This window comes from Oryctolagus cuniculus, chromosome 1 (genome assembly GCF_051225735.1).
Source record: "Oryctolagus cuniculus isolate XC-2025 breed Fujian yellow rabbit chromosome 1, ASM5122573v1, whole genome shotgun sequence".
NCBI lineage: Eukaryota > Metazoa > Chordata > Mammalia > Lagomorpha > Leporidae > Oryctolagus > Oryctolagus cuniculus.
In genome coordinates, this window is record NC_142867.1 from 171563797 (window position 1) to 171583007 (window position 19211).

At 40.8% G+C, this 19211-nt stretch overlaps 1 protein-coding gene and 1 pseudogene across 36 annotated transcripts in view; both read right to left on the bottom strand.

Moving 5' to 3' along the window:
* The window catches only part of PTPRD (protein tyrosine phosphatase receptor type D), a 1783257-nt gene that overhangs the window by 379818 nt on the left and 1384228 nt on the right, over positions 1-19211 (bottom strand). The gene's annotated exons all lie outside the window — the stretch shown is intronic.
* Positions 16659-18263, bottom strand: LOC149128762 (T-complex protein 1 subunit eta pseudogene; annotated as a pseudogene).

A 19211-nucleotide genomic window follows, 5' to 3' on the forward strand; every position in this document is an offset into this window, starting at 1 on the left:
CCCACCCTCATAGACAGCAGTGATGGTTCACATGGCTAAGTCCCTGAGATATACTTAGAAGGCTGGACGCATCTGCTGGAGTGAACCAGCACATGGGACATTGCTTTGTTCTTTTTCTCTCACTGCCTCTCAAATGAATTAAAAGGGGGGCGGGGGAGGGGGGGCGGGGCGACACTGTGGCTCACTTGGTTAATCCTCCACCTGCAGCGCCAGCATCCCATCTGGGTGCTAGATTCTCGTCCCGGTTGCTCCTCTTCCAGGCCAGCTCTCTGCTGTGGCCTGGGAGGGCAGTGGAGGATGGCCCAAGTCCTTGGGCCCCTGCACCCACATGGGAGACCAGGAGGAAGTGCCTGGCTCCTGGCTTTGGATTGGCACAGCGCCAGCCATAGTGGTCATTTGGGGGGTGAACCAACAGAAGGAAGACCTTTCCCTCTCTCTCTCTCTCTCACTGTCTAACTCTGTCAAATAAATTTTTTAAAAAAGGGGGGAGGGGGAACATGGTAGGAGGATAATTAAATGTCTCTTGAAATAATTATTCAATTATTACTTGAGGCCACAGCCCCAAATTCCTCATGGTCATGGGTCTAAGGCGTGTACTCACTTGACTTAAGAAGGATTCAAAGCAGAAAAGAGAGGAAAGAGAGGAAAAAAATACTTTGACTAAAAAGATAGTTTATTCAAACACATGGGTATCCTTGTCTGGAAGCAGGGTCAACAGTCCCTGAGGGAAGTCTCAGAACACCCTGTCCAGAAGGACCCTGAGGCTGTTTTCCCAAGGAAAGACAGGAGACTGCTTCCACTGATTAGTAAAGCCATCGAGATACAAAGAGAAATGAATGAGTAGGTATCTGATGTTTGGTGAGAGTCTCTATGAATTTTGGATTTTTGCAAGTCTTTGATATAACTTCATTATATAGGATTTCTACTGAATTTGAAGGTGCTTTGCCTAAATATACTCTTGGTACAAACAGCATACTGAGTTTTTCTTTTGAGGTTGTAAAATAGCATCCAGATTCCAAGAGGCCCAACAATTTTTATCTCAATACTTGCCAGCTTACTTAAAATAACTTGGTTTTGAGTTCTTTCGCATTTTCATTGTGGTATGATCAAATACTCCTGAAATCTAATACCAACCTTACACCAAAAGTAACTTTAGTCCTTTCTATCTACTGCCAAGAATATACTGGCTTGTGTTTCAACAACTAAAGCCTTGAAATATTGCCATTCAACACATAATCGTGCTGTTTTTCCCTTCAAAACCTGCTGTTCCGTTCCTGCCCTCTAGCTCAACTAAGGGCATCAACTTTCTGGATTATAATATTGTTCTCCCTTTGGAAAACGAAACTCCACCTTCATGGTCTTGAAGACTCTTGTTCCTTTCTCTTCTTGATCACCTCACACTCTTCACACTCTTCAGCAGCTCTGCACTAACGTATATGTAAAATACTTTCCCTCACATAGAGACAAATAAATCTGAAGAACATTAACTAAGGAATCAGAAGGTGGATTAGGGGACATGCCTCTCAGCAGCTGGATACACACACACACACACACACAAAGTTGTGTTTCATTCATGTCACATCCTAACATGAGTTTCAGAGAAGGTCTGTTCCATGTACACATTCAATCTTCCACTGAAAGTTTCCATCCTCTACTCCTCAGAATCTTCCGCTGCATCCTCTGCCTACAGCCCAGAGGAGACAGAGGGAACATGTATAAATCACCTGCATTCTGGAACGCACCTTCACTTTGAGGTGCCACAACTCACTTTCACAGCATTTCCAATCATATTCCATTAACATGGTCAGATCTAAGTGCTAGGGATAAGCTGGGAACTTGGTTTCATGGCCTGCATACAAGAAGAATATATTCATGAGTATTAGCAACCTCTACCATAGAAGGCCACCTGTAGTAACAAACTCTGATTTCCAAGAATATATCTCAAAAAGCTACTGTGAGGACCAAGTAAATAAAAGATAGTAAAATAGAGTTTTAATTGTAGTACTATGTAGATATGTGGCACACTGGCCTCTGGGCATCCACAAAATAGTAGTTTTCAAGTTTTGGAAAAAATACTCAAATTCATGAATATAAATAATCTTGGTGAAGTGGGGCTATTGCCTTAGCACATAAAATGCTGGCTATGACACCTGCGTCCCATATTGAAGGGCTTAGGTTCCATGGCTGGCTCCCCCCTGACTCCAGCTCCTTGCTGGTGTAGACCCTGGGATGAGGCAGTGATGCTCAAGTGATGGGGTTTCTGTTGCCCATGAGAGAGACATGAATTGAATTCCTGCCTTCTGGTTTCAGGCTCCCAGCTGATGTGGGCATTTGGGAAATGAATCATGAAAGATTTCTCTCTCTGTCTCTGCAAGTCCTGTCCACATACATATATTCTGAAACTTGACCCAGTTGAATAGTGGGACCTCTACCTTCTTGTCTTTGGTGGACACAGAAAGAAACCTCCCACACAAACCCATTTTCTTCCTCTCAGGAGCACTCACTTTCCTCAGCTTAATAAATATCTCATGATAAATGTATCCGTTTCTCTAGGTTGACTTTCTTCAATGAAAACAGACTAGGATATCAGAGAGAACACATCCATGCCCATAAAGTCATTCAGGTACTTAAATGGTGAGCAGTTCCTATGTCATTTAATTCCTTTGAATTCTTAACCCTTCACAGACCAGTGCTGAGGAAGTAAAAGTGGTTAAGCTTCCTCAAGCAGCTCATACTCTGTGAGGGGCACACATTGATCAACTGTCACAACCGACATAAATGGTAAGACAGAAGTCAGAGACACTTCCTGTGGTCGTGAGGACATGTAGTATGTTCATGGAGTTAAGTGAGCGGTTTCTACAGAGTGCAGTTAAGAAACTGCTTCTTGCAATCACATGCCCCTTGCTCTGAGAAGTGCCTGAGGGAACGCAAAACAAGGCAAAGTGGCACTGCCGCACACCGCAAAACAGCCTGTGTTTCTTCAGCATATTTTTGTGGGGTGACCTTTTTCCCCATAGACCTGTTCTGTACCCAGAATTTTCCTGAATACCAGTATAGAACACAGCTCTGGGCACACTGTAGGTAGGAAGAAAGGTCGCAAGGATGCAGATGTGTTAATAAAAGTTAGGTAATTTTTATTCTCCAAAAGCACTTGGGATCACAACTTTCTAGGCACACCTGTCAGTATATTATTCTAAGGAAAAGTCTGTGTCACTACTATTCTAGTGCTTGCATATGTAAGTTCTATTTTAAGTCATCAGCTACATTTCTGGATGCCTTTCCTACATGTGAAAGGATGAGGTGACAAGATGGTGACAGAATGTACTGAAAATAAGAGGATACACTTACAACACAGCTAATAACTTTTCAACTCTGAGTTAAATAAATACTTTCCTGAAAAAGACATAAATTGCTTAATTTGACTCAAGAAAGAAAATGAGCAAGCTGAATGGAAAATAGCCAGGAGAAAGAGAGAGAAAAGTTGTGTTTTCTTTTCTTCTTTAGCAAAAGGAAGCAAAACCTAGAGAAACACGCAATTCAGAGAAGCCTCTAACCCGGAGCCAATTTATACTGATAACGTTCAGATGGCACCAGCTTTCAGAGTGAACGGCCGACGGAAAATCTGATTTGTAGTCAGTTGCACTGCAATCTAAACGTTCAGGGATTTGGTATTTTCATAGAAAAGTTGAATTTACAAGAAAAATATATATTTTAGGTAAGATCTAAACATGCCCACTAGCAAAAGATAAAAATGACAAAGAACAACACATTTTCTTCAGGATTAAAAACACTTGTTTTCTATCTGTGCCAAGGAAAACTGCTCTTGCTTAGACAGTTTAAACAAATTCAGAAGACGAAGTAAAGTTCACAGACTCAAATCTTGATGTCTTTTTGAGCTGCGTTTAATAAATATCTACTATTCATTGATGTTGGCAGTCTGCTTGGATCTAATATGTTCTATATTTAGCCTTCATAGTTGTTAAATCTTAAAATATTTAGCATTTTCATTGCTCTCTTTCTCGCTGTGCAGTGTAGTAGTTTGGGACTGTGAACTCTGCTGTATCTTCAGCAGTAGCCCCAACAAACTTCTATCTGTTAAAGTATCTGAGGTTCCAGAGAGCAGAATCCCCCAGTAAAAGAAGTTTAAGTCAGAAGGGCATTATTCTGTCACATAACATCCAAGGCAGGGCGGTTTATTCACTGACTCAGTGACAGCATGGAGCGCCACGACTCCTCCCATCCATCTGTCCACTCTGCCTGCCTCATTGTGCTGCCTTCTCCTCTTAGACTGCTTCCTCTTGTGGCCCCCCGTTGCCAGCAGCAGTTCCAAACACCACATACAGCGGAATCATTCAGAAACAGAAAAGAGAACATCCCTGTCTCGGCCCTTTCTTGCGAGTGAACACACCCTTTCAAAAGGTTCCGCAGCAGATTTTCTCTCCGTTTTTACCAGCACTGAGCCACATGCCTTTAAAAGTGCATCACCTACCAAGGAAAGCAAGACTGTCCCATTTTTTTGGACCAGTAAATTCCACAACTTAGAACGTAATCTGCTCTGGGACACAAAGTCAATTAAAATGAGGGTAAGTAAAATCTGGGTCATGCTATTAACAAGCTAAGACGGAAGGTCCACCAGTTAAATAACCAACAATGTCTTTCAGTCTGTTTATATGCATATGTGCCTCATAACATACCAATTTCTATTTCACAGTCAGTCTCATTAGTAGGATTGATGCATAAGTGATTATTTTTCATAAGTGATAGATATTTTATTCTACGTCTTCATCCACAAATCAAACTATAGTTGAATCTAATAGCATCATAAAAATAAAATGAAGAAATTTGATAACTAATAAACTGATATCTGATAAATCAATTAATTAATTTATTAGAAAGTGAGAGAGAGAGGGAGAGAGAGAGAGAGGTGTTAACTACTGGTCCACACCCCAAATGCCTACAACAGTGGGAGCTGTGCCAATCTGAAGTCAGGAGGTGGGAACTCAATACAGGTCTCCCACTTGGGTGGCAAGGATCCAACCACTCAAGCCAGCATCTGCTGCATCCCAGAACGCACACCAACAGGAAGCTGGAATGAGGAGCAGATTGGAGAATTAAACCTATCCACTGTGATATGGAATGTGGGCATCCCAAGTGGCAATTTAGTCACTGCACTCAATGACTGCCCCCAAATCATATTTTAAAAGAGAGTCTTCAAACGAGGTTATTTTGGTTTGTTTGTTTGTTTGTTTGTTTTTAAATATCCACTTTTCTTAAGTTGGCAATGACTACATAAATGTGGGAGGGATGCATGCACACTCATTTACTGTCCATCTATTCCCATATTACCTTGCCTTTTAATTCAATCACCTGCTCCAAACAAAAATCTTAACCAAAGCAAACGTTCTGGGTCCCTTACTCTATATGGGTCTTCTATTTGATCCTTAAAAATTCCAGCATAGCAGCTGGTGTAAGATAGTAAAAGTCTAATGCAAGAGGCACTTCAAGAAGCAGATCAAAAGAGAGACATTTTCAGAAGCTGAGCTGTGGACCAGAATCCAGTCTCACGTTAAGTTTTTCAGGGTGGCATCCTAACAGCAGAGGAAGAGGACACTGGATAGAAAACAGAGATCTGAGTGCTACAGTTTCAGCTTTGAAACAGATTTTCTGTCAGATGGCACTTTTCCCTTATCTTACAAATGAGGGAGTAAAATGTCTAAAATGAAATTCAGCTCCATTACTTTAATTCATTCACATAATTAACAACTATTGACTGAGCACCTACTTGTGCCAACCACGACCTGAAATTCTAGATGCCTGAAACAAAGGAGACATAATCCCTTCAATTCCTGAGACAAGTTATAATCAAGTAGCCAAAATGTAAAATGTTATGAATAAAATCAACATGATGAGGTAGAAGATGGCAGAGACTTATTTAGAATGGTCAAGGAAGGCACTGCAGAAGAGGTGGCAGGTGATTAAGTAGGACTTCTGTTAAAAAGACAGAACTCTGGGGTCAGCGCTGTGGTGTAGTGGGTAAAGCCACCACCTGCAGTGCTGGCATCCCATATGGGTGCTGTTTGAGTCCTGGCTGCTCTACTTCCAATCCAGCTCTCTGCTATGGCCTGGGAAAGCAGTGGAAGATGGCTCAAGTCTTTGGGCTGCTGCACCCAGGTGGGAGACCCAGAAGAAGCTCCTGGCTCCTGCCTTCAGATTGGCACAGCTCTGGCCATTGCAGCCATCTGGGGAGTGAACCAGTGGATGGAATATCTGTTTCTCTCTCTGCTTCTGCCTTTGCCTCTCTGTAATTCTACCTTTCAAATAAATAAATAAATCTTTAAAAAAAGATAGAATTCTGGGGCGGACATTCAGTACAATGGTTAAGTTGCAGTCTGGAATGCCCGCATCACATATCAGCGTGCCTGGAATGAAATTAGCTCCACTTCCCATTCTTTCTGTTAATTGAGAGGCAGCAGTGATGGCTCAAGTACTTGGGTCCCTGCCACCTGCATGGAAGACCCAGGTTAAGTTCATGGCTCCTGGCTTCAGCCTGGCCCAGTTCCAGCTGTTGTAGGCACTTGGGGAATTAACCAGTGGCTCTCCCACTCTGTCCATGTCTGTCTGTTAGTCTGTGTGTGTGTGTGTGTGTGTGTGGCTGCATTTCAAATAAAAATAAATATTTTTGAGAGAGAATGAGAATGAATGAATGGATTCCAAGAGCAGGGAAGGCCATGAATGGAAGTATCAAGAAACTAAAAGGTAGTGAGTAAAGGAGCATGCGCTGTAAGATGAAGGAAGGCAGACAGGATGAAGAGCTAGTACACCAAGGGTCTCAGAGGCTCAGGTAAGGAGGTTTTACTTTATCCCAAGTTAAACAAACAGCCTTCAATGATTCTGTGAACCCAGACAAAGTGCTTATGCTGCAGAAGATTCTAAGAAATGTGAAAAACTATTGTTTCAAATATCGCTACCACCACCAGAGCTAAGCATGAGAAAGAAATTCTCCCTTGGACTTTCCAAGAACTGTTTATTCATTGTGCTTTGTTTCCTTTTTCTTATCAAATTGGCTATAAAATACTCTTGGAAGCATGAGAACAGCAATATTTTCTGGCCTAGTAGGTTGACTATTTTCTAATATTTCTTTGGCCTTCTGAGAAAAAAAAAAAAACTTGAGTTCTCAAGAAAATTGCAACCATGGAATTACAGTTAAAATTAAATAGTTGAAAATAAAAGGATGTCTTATTTCTGACAACTAACTCTACTCAAGGCAAAGAAAAGGGGAAAAGACTTAAATTTCTTTCATCAGCAGCTTAAAAAGGAGAGAAATCTGCAGTGAAATGAGATGGACCATGGGGTACTCTGAACATGAACTGAGGCATTCTTTACTTGGTGGGGTTTTCAGATTGCAAATTTGTTGTTGTGTTGTGATTTCTGAAAGGTTACCATGTGTGTATTTGGGTTGGAGAGGGGCACATACACAATTTCATCAACAGTATTATAGGCAGGAAGAATAAACAACTGGAACAGTTCATCTGGACTTTCCACCAGAGCTTTTGGTAAAATGAATTATCATTTAAAGAACATATCACTTAATTTTCCATCCATTATCATAAAGTGCATGAAATATTCAATTAATTATAAATGACCATGGGTGGCTGTAAGCTTCTGAGGTCATGGAAAATAGTGCTCATATTCCTCGATAGTTTCTGCTGCGAGTAAATTATCACATGTCCACAGGAAGCACTCAGTATAAATCTGCTGAATTTTATTATCTAAACTTGTACACAAACGTAAGTCTTCACACAGTGTTCCAATTAAGGCAAAACGTTTTAAATTAAACCTACACAGAAGAAATGTCTCAATGCTTATCAATTAGATATAAAAATTATAGTAACAGCACATTTAATAGGCACTATATACTGAACACCTACAGTGTGCTCGTTGTGCTACTGAGTGCCTTCCTCCTTTAATCTATTTGAGTAATTGCTGTAGCTGCTAAGAAGGTGCTCCTTTTTGGAAATGCTAAGAGGTTAAGAGTCATAAATCAAGGATAGAGGGGATAAGGAGGAGGTACTGAGGGAGAAATGCTAGCTGTGGGGGCAGTCTAAGTTCTTGAGAAAGGATCCTGGCATCCGCTTCAATACAGTAAGTTCATCTCATAAGATCTGTGACACTACTGTACAGATGGTGTGCATTTATTGACTAATAGCTGTATCACCATATCCCACATTCATTGTCTGCTGTATGAACTTTACCTATGTTTGTACTTTATCATGCTCGACTCAGGTTCCTAGAAAACCACAAAAGGAAATCTGCAGTTTAGGTTCAACTGTATACTCAGAGGACTCTACACCGTGGCCTCGGGGGGAAACTGCCTAGAAACTTCTGCTAGGGGGAGCGCCCAGAAATATTCAGGAGACAAAGAACTGGCCTTCCTGCAGGCAACTAGATAGCTTGGTGCCACACTCTTGGGTCTGGAATAGTGCATTCCAGCCCCACCCTTTGTTTTCACGGATTTTTACTGTTCGTAATGTGCCCAATAAATACTTTCCCATTGCTCAATAACCACAACAACCTTCTTCAAAGTCATGAAAAGTAGTAAATTAGGCTGGCGCCGCAGCTCACTAGGCTAATCCTCCGCTTAGCGGCGCCGGCACACCGGGTTCTAGTCCCGGTCGGGGCGCCGGATTCTGTCCCGGTTGCCCCTCTTCCAGGCCAGCTCTCTGCTGTGGCCCGGGAGTGCAGTGGAGGATGGCCCAAGTGCTTGGGCCCTGCACCCGCTTGGGAGACCAGGAGAAGCACCTGGCTCCTGCCATCAGATCAGCGCCGCGGCAGCCATTGGAGGGTGAACCAATGGCAAAGGAAGACCTTTCTCTCTGTCTCTCTCACTGTTCACTCTGCCTGTAAAAAAAAAAAAAAAAAAAAAAAAAGTAGTAAATTAGAAAACCCCTGAAAACATACTAAAGAAGGCACCAGAAGGCTCAGGTTGGAAAAAGAAGAAACTGCAATTTACAGTTATTATATGTAGAGTTTCGAGGGTTGCCATCAAATTCAGTGTCCCTCTGTGTAAATCTTTTCCAAGTCTCTGCTTCTCCTCTAAGAAGAGCATGCCCTCCTGCTCACTGCCATGTGATTCATTCTGCCTCCCCATGGCCAAAGCCTATCTGTCTGTCATAACCTTGTCCATGCGACTGCTTTAGCCAATGGAATTTAGCAGTCATGATACAGGCTAGGCCCGAGCAGAACTTTTAATGAGTGGTTTGGACCAGTCTCTTTCTCTTACTTGTTACCATAGGAATGGCATGCATCATATAAAGGCTGCTTCTTTAGTTTGAGTCCGAAAATATGAAGATGGATGCACAGCGGCCGACCCACAGTTGCCACAAGTCAATGAATCTGTGATTGCCAAGTCACTGAGATTCAGGGCTAAGTTGTCACCACACAGCAAAGACAATTACCAAGATGCAGAATATTAGGTTCACAGATCTCAGATGTAAATTAAGAATCAGATGAGTTACATGAGCTGTATTTCACTTATCTGTGATGATACAGGTAGGAGCAAGAGGATAATTATCACATAATTTATTCTTCAAAGCTACCAAGCCTGTAGTCCATTTGAGGGTCACCGACCCATCTTAATATTTGTTGTATAGGGCTTCATGACATCATTATTTTCTTTTTTACATGACATGGTGAAAGTTATATATTCATAGTTTAAGAGTTAAGAAGTGGCTAAATTGACTAAAATTTGGCTTTGATAGAGAACTGATGTTTAATTGGAATGCTCTCTTTATTTCACAAGTGATCCTTGCAAGGAGATCCTAGATTGGAAACATCGACAAAGTCACTCTAACTTTGATAAGCATCATCTCAGAACTAACACCTGATGTTATGACATTAGAAGCAACTCTCACCATTAGGCTTCTCCTTCATGAAGAAGCGGCATCCATTTGAAGGTGTGAATTTTTTTTATTAAAGAATGAATTTCTTACACCCTCTCAGAATTGTTGCTATTAAAAAATACACAACCTTTTTATACTTCTTGAATAATGAAAAAAATACAGAATTTATGATCCTTTGAGTGAATTTCTAACAAGTAATGAAATTCAGATGAACTGTATAATGATTCTTCATTTTCTTTATGAAGCCTATCAGTTCAACTCTTTGCCTTGAGGACAGATGCTAAACAGTTGCTCTTGCACATTATTAAATCAAATTTCTGGTTTTTGCAGAGCCTCTCAACATATCCCTGACAGAAAGATGAAACATACAAAGAAACTATCAACATCCTGCATATAATTACAAATAAAAATCATTCTTGAATAATCTGAAAAGGTGATCAGAGTTCTTCTCAATTAATGAATATTTTTCACAATAAGCATTTGAGGACATTTTCCCTCAATTACCTTAACAACCAGAATTAAATCCAACTACAATGAATATATTTAGGCAGATGTATATATTTACTTAACAAAGGAAAAAGGAGCATAAACCAATTCTACTATACAAATTTGAAACAAGGGCATGAAAACTTGCTGAAATTAAAACAAAGTTTTTTTTTTTTTTTTTTGACAGGCAGAGTGGACAGTGAGAGAGAGAGAGAGAGAAAGATCTTCCTTTGCCGTTGGTTCACCCTCCAATGGCCGCTGCGGCCGGTGCGCACCTCGCTGATCTGATAGCAGGAGCCAGGTGCTTCTCCTGGTCTCCCAAGCGGGTGCAGGGCCCAAGCACTTGAGCCATCCTCCACTGCACTCCTGGGCCACAGCAGAGAGCTGGCCTGGAAGAGGGGCAACCGGGACAGAATCCGGTGCCCCGACCGGGACTAGAACCCAGTGTGCCGGCGCCGCAAGGTGGAGGATTAGCCTATTGAGCCACGGCGCAGGCCAAAACAAAGTATTTCTGATTGAGAGAGTAATTGATTAAGCCAATGAGTTTCATGACTACAAGTTCACATTCTGTTGTCAATCTTTAATGTACTAGATAACTGAGTTGTAAGAAATTAATTTTCTGAAATGTTATCCATCCCATCAGCTCACTGTAATCCTTATTGAAAGCAAAGGCTAATGTAATGGGAACAAAATATTCACACTCTGTGGTCATATTTTGCATGATCAGATAGCACACTTTGCATTGAACTCTCCAGACAGCACAGCAAGAGTTCCCCGTTTTGATGAGGATAAAATTGGAAAGTGGTCATTTCATAGATCCTGACTGATCTAACCATTTTAAAAAGTCTATCAATCAAGTCCTTTGTGTTTTTAAGGTCTTTAACAGTGCACTGTATTCAAATGTCAGAGATGCTGGGAAACGAATTCCAACATTTATGATGACTGCATTCTTAAAATATGTCTCATGCAATAACAGACAAGTAATTTCTGAACATCAATAAAATTACCAGTAATTACCTGGTTATCTCATGTACAGTTCAAATAGTTTATGTTTTCCAAGTTTCACTCACCTTTTCCCAATCACTCAATAAGACATTTTGCTGGTGTATATATTAAGGAAAACTGTATAATTTTATCTTCCTACTACAGCATTACTCTCATTTAGGAAACTGTGCTGCCATCAGTAAAAATACACCTAAATTATTATTTACTGTATTGTAGCAAACCCTCAAATTTCACTTAGAGAAGAAAAATAATCAGCCATGAGGAATCAAAGGTAGTATTTCTATTTCCAAACTTTTTGAATTGTCAAGCAACAGCTTTATTGCCATGATGTACTTAAATTCATTCTCACTATTGAGTATCTCCCTCTTCAAAAAGTGTTATTCAATTACATGGTTCCACAGCACGCTACAGGTCAGCTGCTAATAGCAAAGATGCATTATGATGTGCTTTTATTATTTCTAAGGAGAAAAATAATATATTGTATGAAAGAACTTCAGTCATAGTGTTTTCATTAATCTGCAAAAACAGATAAGCAATTGAATTTAGAATTACACAGCAAAGAAGAAAAAAATCTTTTCACATGGATTAACTAAGAAAAAAGCCCTGCTTTTAGCATGATGAAACAGTGAACAAACACCAAGAAATAAAATTAAATCTAAAATTGCATTAACTCCGACCTATCACTTTCAAACAATCTAGCCAGTGTTTGAGTTACTAAAACACTAATTATGTTTAGCAAGTGTTTGAGGTATATCCGTCTCATAAATATCATTGCCTTTTGTTCATCAGCAATGTAAGGTTTAAAGTTGAAATGTACAAGTTTTGGAATTTTTTTTTTTATTTGACAAGTAGAGTTATAGACAGTGAGAGAGAGAGACAGAGAGAAAGGTCTTCCTTCCGTTGGTTCACCCCCCAAATGGCCACTATGGCTGGCACTCTGCACCTATCCGAAGCCAGGAGCCAGGTGCTTCTTCCTGGTCTCCCAAGCAGGTGCAGGGCCCACGCACTTGGGCCATCCTCCACTGCCCTCCCAGACCACAGCAGAGAGCTGGCCTGGAAGAGGAGCAACCGGACTAGAACCTGGCACCCATATGGGATGCCTGCACCGCAGGTGGAGGATTAACCAAGTGAGCCATGGCGCCAGCCCAAGTCTGGGCATTTTTAATGAAAATAAAGTTTTTATTTTATGCCATAATGGGGGGGAGGAGTGAAAATCTTCAATTGTTTTGGGGATAAAAAGTGTCAGAACATGGAAAGGTAAAAATATTTCTACTTAATTATCATAATGACAGAAATAAATAGATCTGTAGGAAATCTCCAATATTTCCTACTGTTTGCCACATGCTGTTCTTCCTTTCTCACCCATGAATGCCTACCTCTCACACTATGCATTCCCAGCATAAAATTATTTTATTCTAGCTGAATGCTTTGTTTACCAAAATTCGATCTCAATTATTGTCATCACTACAATAAGGTATTCCACATAGGAGTATCTTTTCAGTAAACTCCATATTTTATTTTAACCTTAGTTAATGGATTCTTCTCAATGCATTAAATGCCTTATTTCCTTTTGGAAAAAAAAATGGTCAAATCATCTTCTGATAAGTCAGAATTTATTTCTACTTTGCCTTAGTTAATTCATTTATATACCTGGCTTTAGATCTTACGGAAAGGCATGGTGGGCCAATTTAAAAAGAATGTGGGTTCTCTCAGTTATTTTGCATAGCCTTAGTTAATTCTCCTATTTTTTGTAGCTTTTATTCTTATCTAATTTTTTTACAGCTTTTTATTTCCCTGTCAGTCAGTCATTTATTTTTTTAGTGGATCTCTAAATGAGTCAGGAATTTGTCTGAGTTTACATAGGACAATGTTGACGCTAGATAAATAAGCAGTTAAGAGTTGTGGATAAAGTCAAAGAAAACAGGCTCTGTATGAAGAATGTAGGCCTTTATTTTTAATAAACTACCACATATCCTAGTTGTGCCATATCCTCTGGCTTTTTGGTGTTTTCATTTCTCCCTACCCTTTGTTTCTCACTTGCATAAACAGCCTGAGGTTCATTTATTCATTCAATAAACATTTAACAGTTACTAATACATTAGGTCTTGAGAATAAACAAACAACAAACCCACTTTGGAAAGTTCCAGCTTAGGAGAGATAGAGATATAAAAAAACAGCAACAAAAAAAACCAGCAAGGACGGTTGCAATTTTGATTATAGAAATATGTAGCGACAGGCACACAAGAGGTTCTCTCTGGTCTTCAAGAGAAGGCACACCATTGGAGATGCAATTTAACTCAGCCTACAAACAAGAATGAAAGGACATTTCAAGTGTTCAACACTTGGAGTCAACTCAACTGATTGGAGACCTTTTATTATTTATAATCGTCAATTATTTGTAGAAAGTAATTCATGGCACACGGGTTTAATCAAAACTGCACGAGGAGTTATATGAGACCAGATCATTTAAGTGTTTGGGGTTAGACCAATTGTGATTTGAAAAACTATGTAGAACTCCTCAGATCGAAATGCAAGATGGCAAAGCACAGACTTTCCTTTGAAGAGATTAGCAGACAAGGGAAGAAAGGTGATAAACTCTAGAGGCCTAGAAGTTTTAGATTTTCTTTACAGTTAAATGAGAACTTAGGTTATTACATCAAAAAGATTCTGCTTTGAGTTGTGTGTGCTGAGGACAAATGAAATTCCTAGCTTAGGAATTCTATTGGTTCTACTTGTGCATTAACACTTATTCCATCTCATTCCTTCATTTCTATCCCTTGAAGAGCTCAGTCTCACCAAGGTCATCAATGTCCTCAGTATTAGCAAATCCAACAGACACTTTTCAAGCCCCACAACAGCACTTGAAAGTATCTCTCCCTAACCGTGTCTAAACAAGATAAGAGTCGGAGAACTCAAGGGGCTTCCACAGCCTTGGAAACTCATGACTGGTGCATAGGGAGATTACTGATGCCATAAACAGGAGTGTCAATTTGTAAAGTCAACAACAGGAGTCACTGTGCACTTACTCCTCATGTAGGATCTCTGTCCTTAATGTGCTGTACACTGAGGCTTAATGCTATAACGAGTACTCAAACAGTATATTTCACTTTGTGTTTCTATGGGGGTGCAAACGATTGAAATCTTTACTTAATGTACACTAAACTGATCTTCTGTAAAAAAAAAAAAAAAAAAGAAAAAGAAAGAAATTATCAATTCCCAACTTGACTCTCACTGGGATTAAACATGACAATAGGTCTGATCTGATTTCATCATCATTTAAAAAAAATCATCTATTATTTTTCACTTTATGTTTCTGTGTGGGAGCAAACTGTTGAAATCCTTACTTAAGGTATACTAAGCTGATCTTCTGTATATTAAGATAATCGAAAATGAATCTTGATGTGAATGGAAGGGGAGAGGGAGTGGGAAAGGGGAGGGTTGTGGGTGGGAGGGACGGTATGGGGGGGGAAGCCATTGTAACCCATGAGTCGTACTTTGGAAATTTATATTCATTAAATAAAAGATAAAAAAAAAAAAGAAAGAAAGTATCTCTCCCTAAAAACATGTAAGCATTTGGTCTCTTGTATATAACCTTCCCTGGACTTTCCTCCTACTCCACAGCTTTTCTTCCTCCCTCCACTCCTGGACTTTTCCTACGCTCATCCTCCATAAATGGGGGTTGCCCAAGGGTTGATCTTGAATCATAAACTTTTGTTTATGGTGACCTCTATTTCCCATGGTTCTGTTGTCTCTTATATGCCAGTAACTCTCATGAGATTATCTTCAACCCATATATGAGGTCTGGCTCCACATGTCCAGTTTCTATTCTGGCATTTCCAGTACAGTAGCTATTTAAGAGTCAGCTCAAATTCAGACTGTCCCAAAGGAAGGTCAAGTCTTTCCATTCCACACAAATGATAACCACCCTCCCACAATTGTTTCCTATCTTAATAAATACTACAAACATCCAGCCAGGTGCTCATAAAAGAAGCCTGGGAATCATACTTGATCCATCCTTTTCTCTCACCCTTTACACCTACAGAAATACTTTGATTATTCTTTCTTGTTATTTCTAGGATCTACCCCATGCTTCCCAATTCCAGAGTGAGTGCCATCACCCAGTATCATTCGATTGACTGCACCCTCCTTGAGGTACACTGAATTCCCAGAACAGCTCAAATCAATGCTCCTGCACCAAGGCCAATTATGCCCCGCAGGGCTGGCTCACCCGGCCCCTTCCTGCCCTTTCCTCTGCATCCCCCTTCACAATCCCTGAATTCCAGCAAAACTGGTTGTCTTTTAGAATAAGGGTCTCAGTAACTATTTCTGAAAGAGTAACTAGGGGACGGAAGGAAAAAAAACACATGGAAGGAGAAAGAGGAAGAGAAAGGAAGAAGGGAGCAAGGACTGCATGTCACCGGCTTAAGGGAATTTTAAAAAAATCTGCTTTTGGGATCAGAAACTCTGAGTCTGAGTTCCAGCTCATTCAGAGTCTCATGATTTCTAAAATGGGCAGAACATCTCCCTCATGGGGTATACGGTATAATAAAGGCTAAGTGAGGTGTTGTGTGTAAGGGTAGTGTGTACATTGTAAGGCATCATACAAACAGAATATGGGAGTTTCAGACATATAAAGTACCCCAGGAGCCTATCACAATGATAATGCAATTTACAGAGTATGAAGAAATGTGTGTTCAGAGGTTCAAAATCTTTTTTTCTTTGCCCATCTATCATTCACAAGCTTTAACTACACAAAATTCATCAGATCCATGCAAAGTACGTCACTGTACCTCCCCATCAACGCCTCTCATTACACTGCTCTGATTTTCAATGAGAAACTGAAAAATGGCTCAGCTTGTGACATCTCCCCCATCACAAAATTATTGAATTTATATTCTCTCTGCAGGTAAATATATTCTTACTAGGCATAATAATAATCTAAACTTATTTTGAAACAAAATAATTTCAAAACTTTTTGAAGATTTGCTTATTTATGTGAAAGGCAGAGTTACAAGGGGTGGGGAGAGGGAGAGGGAGAGGGAGAAGGAGAGAAAGAGAGAGAGTGCGCACACACGTGTGATATCTTCTATCCCATTAGCAAGGAGCTGGATTGGAAGTGGAGCAGCTGGTACTTGAATGGGGGCTTGTATGGGATGCCGGCATCACAGATAGCAGCTTAACCTGGTCCGTCACAATACCAGTCCCAGAATTTTACAATTTTAAAACCAATACAATCAGAAAAATCCTTGTAAGAAACTTGCCAAAAGTTAAGGTATCAAGCAGTTTCAATTTTGAATTTTTTATTTAAAAAAGCATTTTTACAAAGCTAACTCTGAGAGTTAAGTTTTTATTTAAATGGTCTCCCGTGAGAATAGAGTGGTCCAGCTACCATCCCTTCCTCGTATCACCAGGTAACCAAGCCAGGGACAGCAGGGCACATCCTGTAGCTAGTCACATGAAATATGAGGTGTTTGTCAATGGCTGGTGATGACATTGGCCTGGCCCCAGCCTGTTGCTAGAGGAACACCCACAGTGGAGAAGGAGTTCTTGATGGTTTTGTCTATGGATATGATAGAGGATCCAAAGCTGCTGTCACAGCACTGATGTGCACTATAGCCATGTGTGAATGTCGGTTCCCAGTCAAAGATCTCAAAGTTGTTAGTAATGTCCACCCATACCACATGCTCCCCTGGGCAGGCCAAGTCTGCATCTTACTGAGGATGTCTGTAACAACTACACCAACATTGTCACATAGCTCGTGCGGGATAATCTCCAAGGCCTTGGCATATGCCCCCAATCAACAGCTGCCATTTTCCTGGGAAAGTCCTTGAGTGATCCCACAGGTACTCGGAGAGCTCTGTCTTTATCAATGTTCTTGATTTCAGGCCTGCCTTGTTATCATAATGGATTGAAGCTCAAGTCTTGGCTATGGGCAGCCAGTGAAGAAAGTGAAATTCCAGCATCCAAACTGGATCTTGCAAACACCTGGCAGCTGCCCAGCACATCTGCTGACAGAGCACTCAAGCTGGTCTCCATGGGGTCTCTGCAGGCCATCACATCCTCTTAGATTCTCCTCTAAGTGGAGAACATGTGCTCTCGGCGAAGTCATGAGTGGGCACAGCTGCCATGGGGAGTTTGGACAAAATGACTTTGGCCGCAGAATGATGGAGCCTCTCTAACTCATCACAGAGAATGTTTCAACTGGCATCAACTACCACCTGATATTCCTCAACCCTCTGGACTCTAATTTCAGCATTATCTTTCTCTGCTTTTGGTTCAAGTTCAACATTTAAAAAGGCAATCATCAGATTATTGAACTTCTTGGGTTGCATTTCACACCCAGCCAAACAGAAGTCTTCTTAAATGCAATACTATCTACCAGCTGAGATTCCTCTAGGGCTCTACCCTGACCTCAATTCCAATCATTTTAATCTGCAAAAAATCATTTAGCACCATCACTGCACCAACCCCCAACTTAGTAAAGAAGGCTTACCACTGGGAAAGGGCAGGGCATCAGAATTATCATAGCACACTTCTGCTGCAGCCTCCTCCACTCCACTTTACCTCGCTTCTCCAGTCACAGCAACCTCTTTGATCTTGGAGCACAAACCTTTCTCCATATACAGTTTCACCTGCTTTAGAAACTGTGTAGGGACCAGTGCAGTGGTGTAGATGGTTAACCCTCTACCTGCAGTGTCGGTATCCCATAAGGGCACTGGTTCAAGTCCCGGCTGCCCCACTTCTGATCCAGCTCTCTGTTAATACGCCTTGGAAAAGCAGTGGAAGATGGCCCACCCATGTGGAACACCCAGAAGAAGCTCCTGGCTTCAGATCGGCCCACCTCTGGCCATTGTGGTCATTTGGGGGAATGAACCAGCAGATGAAAGATATATATCTCTCTCTCCCTCTTTCTCTCCATATTGCTGCTTTTCAAACAAATCTTTTTAAAAAAGAAACAAAGAAAGAAACGCTGCAGCCTGCAGGATCATTGAGGTGTTGCCATCACCGTTGTCAGCATCTTGGCATTTGGCATTGTACTCTGAAGTCTTTGCTGCAGGATGCATGGTATTCAGGAGAATCAGAATTGTGGCCACATCATTAGAAATTGTTGCTGTGCCTCAGGAAACCCACAAGAAGCTTGTCCATGCCATGAGGACCCAGAGTGGGTCTCCCAGAATTGGCAGCCACCTGGCAGGCACTGATGCTACTCATGAGCTGGGAAATGCCTTGAGAGCATCAGTCGGCTCTTTATACAGGACAACTACTGAGGGCATCTTTCTGGAAGCTTATTCAGTCTTGAATTGGATCACATTTTTTTTTCCTCAAGGGCCATCCTTTTCCATTTCTGAACTAGCCCTTCCTTTTCCCTTTATTAATAAAGAAGCAACATCAAATAGGATACACAAGCTATCTCTGCTTCCTATGTTAGTAATTAAATGCATATTACACCAAGATTATAGGACAATGTTTCATACTTACATAAATAAAGTGTGCCTCCCTTCATATGTCTACATAGAAAATGCCTTCACAATTATATATCACACATTTATTTCACTGGATAAAATAGTGGCCATATACATGACAGATAATATAGTAGCCACAATTCTCTAGGTGTCTATGTGAGTAACTACACCTTGAATTTATTTTTGTGCACTGTACTTTCCATGAGTAGAGTTTTTTAAAGCTATATCGATAATAATAAAATGGCTAACCATGATTAGCAGCATCCAGGCGGCAGTATATCCATATGCGTGTACTCCAAGCCAAGCATTCATTTCAACCTCATCTGCTGCCTCACTTCTGCTATCTCGTCTACCAGAA